Below are 8857 nucleotides of genomic sequence, written 5' to 3'. Positions count from 1 at the left end.
AAGATAAAACTCTCTTATAAAAAAAAAAATATTTTTAGCTTTATAAAAAACTGAAAGTATTTTTTGATGAACTGATCAGATTCCTATGTTTTTTTCAACAACAGCCAACAGAAAGTATATAGAAAAAATTATTTCCTCCTGTACACCAACAAAAGAAAAACATTCAATGCTTCTGGCACCAGATGTGTGGGGTTTTGTTTACCATACAAAGCAATTATTCCAGTCCTCTGTAGACATCAGCTGGGTGTGCTACAATTAATCCAGTTCAATTCTGACATTCTCTACATGGAGTTAGTACAGACCCCACAGATAAAGTGCTTAGTCCCACAAAACTGACCCTGTTAGAGTCGACCGCCCGAAAAACGTCACCAAGAGACACGTCTCTTATGCAAACAGCACGGGGAAGTTTTATTGATTATCCAGCATGCTGGGGCTGTCTGATCATCATGAGCAGAGCAGCCCAGAATAACTAAAGGTTAGGGTTTATAAAGGCAAAAACTGCAAAATCGGGAGCGGGGAGAGAATACACAGTTGCTAAGCGGTTGCTAATATCTTACAATCAGCAATTATGATCTTAAGACATAGACAAATCACATCTTCATTATTAGCCCAGGTAACCCAGGTGCAACCTTTCTACTTTTAAGCTTGAGCAATCATGCTAGGGGGGTTTTGTGCATTGCCAAGGGTGATGTAGTGCACTGCTATTGTCCGACTATTTGAGATCATAGTTTCAGACCAGAGTCTCACGGTGGGGGGGTTGCTTTCCCAGAATGCAGTCTCAAGTGCTCCAAAATGGAGTCCCTACTGTCAAGGTGCTACTTCACTCTGTTTTATTTTCACAGCTGCACCAGGAAGGTTTAAACCTGTAAGCTTAAGCTTAACTTTTTACACCTGCACATATACAATTTTAACTCTTCATTCCCCACTCCTTGTTGTAAGGATCTCTAATCTTAGAGATTGTTTTTTTTTTTTTTTAATGTGACATATTGTTGTCTTATGACCATGAGTTTAACATTTTTAACTTGTTCCCGCACGAAGGTGATGAGTCTATTTAACACACAAGGTCCTATGGTTACAATTAGGAGTAGAACAATTAAGGGTCCTGTTAGGGCTGACAGTAGAGTAGTAAGCCATGGGGATCGGCCAAACCATGACTCAAATCATCCCTGTTGAGTTCCCCTCTCCCATTGCCATTTTTTTTCAGTCATTTTCTGAGTTTGGCCATGAAGTTTTTAACCACCCCAGTTTAGTCGGCATAAAGACAACATTTTTTTTTAGGGCCGTGCATAACCCCACCCACCCACCATGAAAATGAGATTTAACCCCCACCTGTTCTGTAATACTGAAATGCAGATACTGGGCTGCATCTGGGAGATTGTGGAAGATTTCTCAGGCAGAAGGGGCGGGGACCTCCACCTGGCAGGTTATCAGGTAGTATCAGGTAGAAGGGGGCAGGGCAGGATGTGAAGGCCAGGCTGCCTGTGAAACATTGTCAGGATGACTGAGATGCAGATGCATATGCTGGACACATTAGGCCTTTATGTCACACACACATAAGCTCATAACTGACTTTCTGCCTAATATTTTCCCTTCAAGAGGTAATACCCAAAATTCTTCTTTGGGATTATGGATGGAGTTCCGTTTTCTGTAACTTCTTCGAAGCTGGCATGTGGGCGTCGAGGGGGATTTGGGTATTTCCTCTTGCTACCTGTCTTATGGTGTGCAACAGTGGCCTTGGAAAGACTGTGCTGCTCGGTCCAGAGGGCTGCTCAAGTCGTCCAGTGGAATGGGCTGGAAGTCTTGCCTGATGACCATTTGGAGTTCAACAGCTTTTAGTCTGTTAGAGACAAAACGAACAAGGGCATTAAAAACACACGGTGCAAAGAGAAGCATCAAGATTGCAGAAGTTAGTGGGCCAAGGAGAGGAAATAGCCAGGATTTCCGTGACCAGATGGCAGGCCAGAAATCCCAGCCCTGCTTGGCCTGGTCCTGGAGCTGTTTGGCTTTTTCCAGGAAAAGTACAAATTTGGGTTTGTGCCTGTCTAGTCTGATTGACCCAGAGACAATTTTTTTTTTTTTGGTTTTTAGTAGCCAGTTTTACTAGGAAGTTAAGCCAATGTACAAGACTAGAGTCTCAGGCTGGGAAAAGGACAGACTAATGAATTATTTACATTTAACCATTTATATTATGGATTATTGTGCACCCCCCCCTCAAGAGATAGGCCCTTTAAGTTCTCAGTGAGGACCTGTCCAAATCGGTGTAGGGCTATGTGAGTTAGCTGTTACCGAAAGCCCTGTTTTTAGGAACTGGCAGGGAGGGCTTTCTAAGCTTAATGTTATTGGATAGACTTTGAAGGCCTGGCTGGGTGTGAGAGGCCCAGACCTATCCATGGGGTGCTGGAAGAGAATTGAAAGAGATGCAAATCTCCTTTAAGGGAGGCACCCTGTTGACTTGCATTACATGGATGGACTAGGAGGAGAGCTGAATAGGAGGCTGATGGAAATAGGCAACTTGCGTTTCACTGACCCTAGGCCATCCCCTCAATAGCAGTGGCTGGAGCTGGAAGCTGGGCAGAGGCTGGACAGAGCCAAAGGCTTTTTAGCTCGGGGCCACAGGGTCAGTGGTTCTGAACCAGGAGTCCTTCGACACCCAGGGCAGTTCCGTGTCCAGTGGCCGTGCTCTTGGCAGGGCTGACAGAAGGCATTTGCTGTCACGACAGCTGCTTGCCCAATGCCCTGGCTCCTTATATTAGCAACAGGTGCCGTTTGGGGTGCACTGGCCTTGCTGGGTCTCCTTGATGGCAATCACCGTGTAAAGCAGCCATTGATTGGTCTGTTGCCTATCCTCTGCTGCTAGCTTGCTCCTCATTTTCCTGGTCTCTAATAAAGTAGACCATGGAGGCACCATTCTAAAGTCCAGGTGGTCATGTGTATTTCTGGAGGGTCCCATGGCCTCCTTCTTGTGTTCAATCATTTGCTAGAACAGCTCACAGAACTTTGGAAAAGTGCGCAACTATAGGCCTGGCACTATGGCACAGCAGGTTAAGACACTGCCTGCAGTGCCGCCATCTCATTCGGGCACCAGTTTGAGTCCAGGCTGGTCCACTTCTGATCTAGCTCCCTGCTAATGCACCTTGGAAAGCAGAAGAAGATGTCCCAAGTGCTTGGGCTCCTGTCACCCATGAAGGAGACCCCAGTTGAAGCTCTTGGCTCCTGGCTTTGGCCCAGCCCTGGCTGTTGCAGCCATTTGGGGAGTGTATCAGTGGTTAAAAGCTATCTCTCTCCCTCTCTGTAACTCAAATAAATAAATAAATAAACCTTTACAAATAAAAGAGTTCATTAACTAAATTACCAATTGGTTATGAAAGCATACAACTCAGGGACAGCCAGATGAAAGAGATGCACAGACCAAGTACAGGAGAAAGCGTGTGGAGCATCCCTGCCTTCTCCATATGCCCCTGCCCAGTGCCTCCATGTACTCACCAACCTGGAAACTCTCTGAATCTGGGTTTGTGCCTGGGTTTGATACCTGGTTCTGCTCTTGACTTTAGCTTCTTGCTAAAGCAGACTGTGGGAGGCAGTACTGATGGCTTAAGTGATTGGGTTCCTATCTCCAATGTGGGAGACCAACTCTGGTTTCAGTCCTCCTGCCATTGTGGGCATCTGGGGGAGTGAACCAGTGGATGGGAGAACCTTTCTCTGTCTCTGTCTCTGTCTATCTAATGAAATATTTTTAAAACTGAAAAAAAAGTATCCTTAAAAAGTAAACACATTGGCCGGTGCCACGGCTCAATAGGCTAATCCTCCACCTTGCAGCGCTGGCACACCAGGTTCTAGTCCCGATCGGGGTGCCGGATTCTGTGCTGGTTGCCCCTCTTCCAGTCCAGCTCTCTGCTGTGGCCCAGGAAGGCAGTGGAGGATGGCCCAAGTGCTTGGGCCCTGCACCCCATGGGAGACCAGGAGAAGCACCGGGCTCCTGGCTTCAGATCAGTGCGGTGCGCCGGCCGAAGCACACCCGGCCGCAGCGGCCATCGGAGGGTGAATCAACGGAAAAGGAAGACCTTTCTCTCTGTCTCTCTCTCTCTCTCTCACTATCCACTCTGCCTGTAAAAAAATTAAATAAATAAGCAAACACATTAACATGAAAATAGAAAAACCTGCATCTAAAACAGAGGAAATTAACACAAGGTATGAAAGAACAGTTGAGGGGCCAGCGCTGTGTGTGTGGTGTAGCAGGTAAGGCCACTGCCTGCAGTGCCAGCATCCCATACGGGCACTGGTTCAAGACCCAGCTGCTTTCAGGCATGGAAAGCCAAGACACTGCGGCAAAAAATGATCTACATGAAGGATGTCTGTGAGTGAGACCCCAGTGGAAAGATGGGGGCATCAAAGAAGGATGTACTTTTCTTTGAAGGGAGGAGAGAATTTCCACTTTGCTTATGGCCCTGTCTAAATACTGATGGAGTTTGTGGACTCAAAAGGCTTCTATAGTCTTGGCAGCTCATGTCAAGAGCCTCGGGTGAGGGGCCAGCGCTGTGGCATAGTGGGTAAGGCCCCCATCTGCACTGCCAGCATCCCATATTGGTGCTGGTTCAAGACCCAGCTGCTCCACTTCCAACCCAGTTCTCTGCTTATGGTCTGGGAAAGCAGTAGAAGATGGCCCAAGTGCTTGGGCCCCTTCCTGCACCTGTGTGGGAGACCATGCAGAAGCTCCTGGTTCCTGGCTTCAGATTGGCCCAATTCTGGCCATTGTGGTCATTTGGGGAGTGAACCAATGGATGGAAGACCTCTGTCTCTCTCTCTCTCTCTGCTTCTGTCTCTGCCTCTCTGTAACTCTACCTTTCAAGTAAATAAATAAATCTTGAAAAGAATTAGTTGAGGGGCCAGCACTGTGGCATAACAGGTAAAGCACCACCTGCAGCACAGACATCCTATATGGGAATCAGTTCGAATCCTGGCTGCTCCACTTCTGATCCAGCTCCCTATTAATGCTCCTGGGAAAGCAGTGGAAGATTTCCAAAGTGCTAGGGCTCTTGCACCCACATGGGAGACCCAGAAGAAGTCCCTGGCTCCTGGCTTCGGACTGACCTAGCTTCGGCCATTGCAGCCATTTGGGGAGTGAACCAGTGGATGAAAAATTCTCTCCCTCTCTCTCTCTGTAACTCTTTCAAATAAATAAATCTTTAAAAAAAATGGTTGAGGAACATTGTTTGGATGATTTGCACTAGCAAACAGTAAATACTTTACTCCCTGTCAAGGAAATTAAAGCAAATATGGAGTTGATAAAATAACAAAAGGAGATGAGATGAAACAGCAGCTGGGGTAACTAGAGAAAATAAATGAAGGAGAAAAGTAATTATAGAATTTAAAAGCACCGGAGAAACTCAAAGCATGGCCGTGACATTACTGAACATGAAATAGCTGTGTTGTTGGCAGTCTTGAGAAAAGCTATCCAGAATGAAAGCAGCAAGACAAAAAAGTGGGGGAACAATCTGAAACAACATTTGAGTCTGTATACTGGAAAACATCGCTGAACCGAAGCGCCAACCTGAGCAGCAAAACCTCACACATATTAGGCGAAGTTAATTAAAAACTGCAACCGCCAGTGTGCCCACCTGAAGTTATCACGTGACAAGATTAAACACAGACGTTCCCAACTTCCAGATATTAAAATAAACTGATTGTTTACAAAACAAAAAGGAAGGCGAGCTGGTTTCAAATTTCTCAGCAACACTTGATGCAGCCATGAGGAAAGCTGTGGCTGCGGGGTTCCAGATCAGGTCAAGTTGTTGCTCATGCGTGCAGGCAGCAGCAGGGCACGACCCAATAAGCAGGTTCCATCTGGGGGGAATTTTGAATCTGTTAATAATGATTAGGGTTTTTTTTTGTTTGTTTGTTTGTTTTTTTTGACAGAGTGGACAGTGAGAGAGACAGAGAAAGGTCTTCCTTTGCCGTTGGTTCACCCTCCAATGGCCACCGCGGCCAGCGCACCGCGCTGATCCGATGGCAGGAGCCCGGTGCTTCTCCTGGTCTCCCATGGGGTGCAGGGCCCAAGGACTTGGGCCATCCTCCACTGCCTTCCTGGGCCACAGCAGAGAGCTGGCCTGGAAGAGGGGCAACCGGGACAGAATCTGGCGCCCCGACCAGGACTAGAACCTGGTGTGCCGGCGCCGCAAGGCAGAGGATTAGCCTAGTGAGCCGCGGCGCCAGCCAATGATTAGGTTTTAATAGTGAGATCAACCAGGATTCGATCAGAGAAGTAGAATTAAGTTGTAAGTGAATGTGTGTGTGTGTGTGTGTGTGCACATGTGTGCTGTTTGTGTTACAGGGACTTGACTGTGTGGAAGCTGTTAGGCAGTCTTTGTACAGCTGGCATCTCCGAATCAGATGTGGGAGCTTGAAGTCCACAGAGCCAGCAGTTAGGCGGGACCGTGAATGTAACGTGGAAAGGAGCAAGTGCAGTGTGACTCTCATGCACGAGCGGAGTCCCTGGGACCGTCCACGAAGCAGAAGCGAGTGCCAGGTCTTGGCGCTGCTTCACAGCGCTAAGCACGCTCACCTGGCCCAGGAGGAGCCAAGGGAACAGGGAGCAGGTGCAGACCTGGCTGCTGACAAGCTGAGCCAGCAGAAAGATGACAACTCATCTGAGCTAAAAAGGGCTATTCCCTTCCATCTTCCGCATCCCCACAGGAACCCCTCTGTGGGTCACCCGAGTCAGAAGCATACAGGAAAGGTGATTGTGGACTGTGTAATTCAGCTGAGGCAAGTAGAAACGTGATAAAGACCCCACAATTCACCCCTTGTCAATGCGCTACCATCCCTGTCCCCTTAAACCATACTTTATCTCCACATTTTATGAGCAGAGTCACACTTCTGTTTAACATGATACTACTGTCCCTTTTATACATTTTTTCCCATTTATTTGAAAGGCAGAGTGACAGAGAGAGCTCTTTTTATCTGCTGACTCTCTCCCCAAATAGCCACAATGGTCAGGACTCGATAAGGCCGAAGCCAAGAGCCTGTAGCTCCATGCAGGTTTCCCACATGAGTGGAGGGGACTCAACTACTTGAATCATCATCTGCTGTGTCCCAGGCACATCAGCAGGGAACTGGACCAAAAGCAGAGCAGCCAGAACTCTCTTTGCCACAATGCCAGCACCACCACTATCCCTCTTAAAACTATCCTTCTCCCTAAAAGAGCACCAGAATTCCTTTTTTCGTCTTTGGACAATGATCACTCTTTTCTTGATTCATTGACAATCCCTCCTTGACATTTTGTAAAATGAATGCTTACACAGAAAATTGTATGCTCTTAGCCCATCTTAGATTATTACAGAATAGGAAAGGAGAGGAAAGCAAAAATGCTTGGTTAATATTTGCTGAAATAGATTCACATCAAAATCAGGAAGAAACAGTCCTTGTTTCGACAAGGCGTGGGATCACAGCTAGTATTTGTTAACTACCTTAGTTTATTTTTTGTTGTTGTAACAAAATACCTGAGTGTGAGCAATTACAAAGAAAAGAGGTCTATTTCTGGCTCATAATTCTGGAGGTGCAAGAACATGGTGCTGATACCTGTTCAGCTTCTGGTGAGGGCATTGTGCCAGGCATCCTATGGTGAAAGACCCGAGAGAAAGCCCTGGAAGCCACACTCCCTTTATTGTAGCGCCCTCTGGTGGAGCTAATCCGGTCCCAGAATGACCCCTCACTCAATACTGCCAGACAACATTAATCCATTCATGAGGGCTCCTCCCCCATGACCCAAACTCCTCCCACTAGGCACCACCTCCCAACACAGCCACACTGAGGAATTAAGTAAGTCTTGAAGAGCGGACATCTATGTTGCTGAGCCCACGCACAACCTCCATCCCTGCTTCCAAGGCTCAGGAGTCCATACGAGTGGCTGGAAGGGACTGATGTCCACAGATAGTTCACCCTATCCACCTGATTATTAATATTGGACCCTTGTTTGTATCATTCACATCCCGTTTCACAGTGTCGGTTCAAGTCCCAGCTACTCTGCTTCCATCCAGCTTCCTGCTAACGCACTTGGGAGGCAGCCAATGCTGGCCCACGCATGTGGGAGACTCAAATGGAGTTCCCAGCTCCTGGCTTCATCCTGGCCTAGCCAGGGCTTTTGGAGGGTGAACCAGCAATTGGAAGATCTATCACTCTGCCTTTCAAATATATAAAATAAACTTTAAAAAAAAATCTCCCTTTATCCTTTGGTGAGCATTCACATGAGATGCAAATATGTTCGTATTCTGCTTTTCAGAGCAGTCTATCCTTATACTTTTGTCCTCAATTTCCCAGTCATATTTCTCCCAATTCTGACTACCCAGCCAAACCATGATTTGGTGAAAACCCATTCTGGCCATCTCCCATTCCAGGCCAAATGAACAGCCATTGCTCTAGGTTCTGTTTACTAACAGAATTTCCCCTCACCTCTTTCAGGACTGTCCTAGAGTGGGAAATGGGGGCCATAGTTGAGTACTCTCGAAACATACATGCACATTGTGCAGAGTAGGCCAAGCCCAAGAGCGATCTTCCCCATGAAGGCATGAGTGTAGGTTGACAGTGTCTTACAGCAGGGACAGAGTTCATGAGCAAGTCCAAGAATCAATCATAGGGTGTTGGGGCAAGACTGACCTCAGGCAGGATGAAAGGGCTGCTTCCGGTGGCCAGAAGGGTTTGCAGTCCCCAGCTTCACTGCAGACTGCCCTTATGACCCATCTCAATGCCCAGAATCACATTTCCTCCCAACAGAAGAGAGCGCTCCCAGTGCACCTGGGAATCCAGTTTGTGCTGGAATTCAGGGCTTGATTTGGTGATTTACCAGGACTGACTGCAGGGGCAG

The 8857-nt window shown here is 47.2% G+C and overlaps 1 long non-coding RNA gene across 1 annotated transcript; it reads right to left on the bottom strand.

Moving 5' to 3' along the window:
• Positions 1–380: 380 nt before the first annotated feature.
• LOC149121168 (uncharacterized) lies at positions 381–5609 on the bottom strand. The gene is made up of 2 exons (XR_016224412.1): positions 2528–5609; positions 381–1837 (listed from the first exon to the last, which is right to left on the bottom strand). It is a non-coding gene; the product is annotated as an uncharacterized LOC149121168 (long non-coding RNA).
• Positions 5610–8857: the final 3248 nt, after the last annotated feature.

The sequence above is a fragment of the Oryctolagus cuniculus genome, chromosome 17 (assembly GCF_051225735.1).
Source record: "Oryctolagus cuniculus isolate XC-2025 breed Fujian yellow rabbit chromosome 17, ASM5122573v1, whole genome shotgun sequence".
Taxonomy (NCBI): Eukaryota; Metazoa; Chordata; class Mammalia; order Lagomorpha; family Leporidae; genus Oryctolagus; species Oryctolagus cuniculus.
Note: the sequence above shows the minus strand (reverse complement) of the source record. Positions and strands in the feature narration are given on the sequence as shown.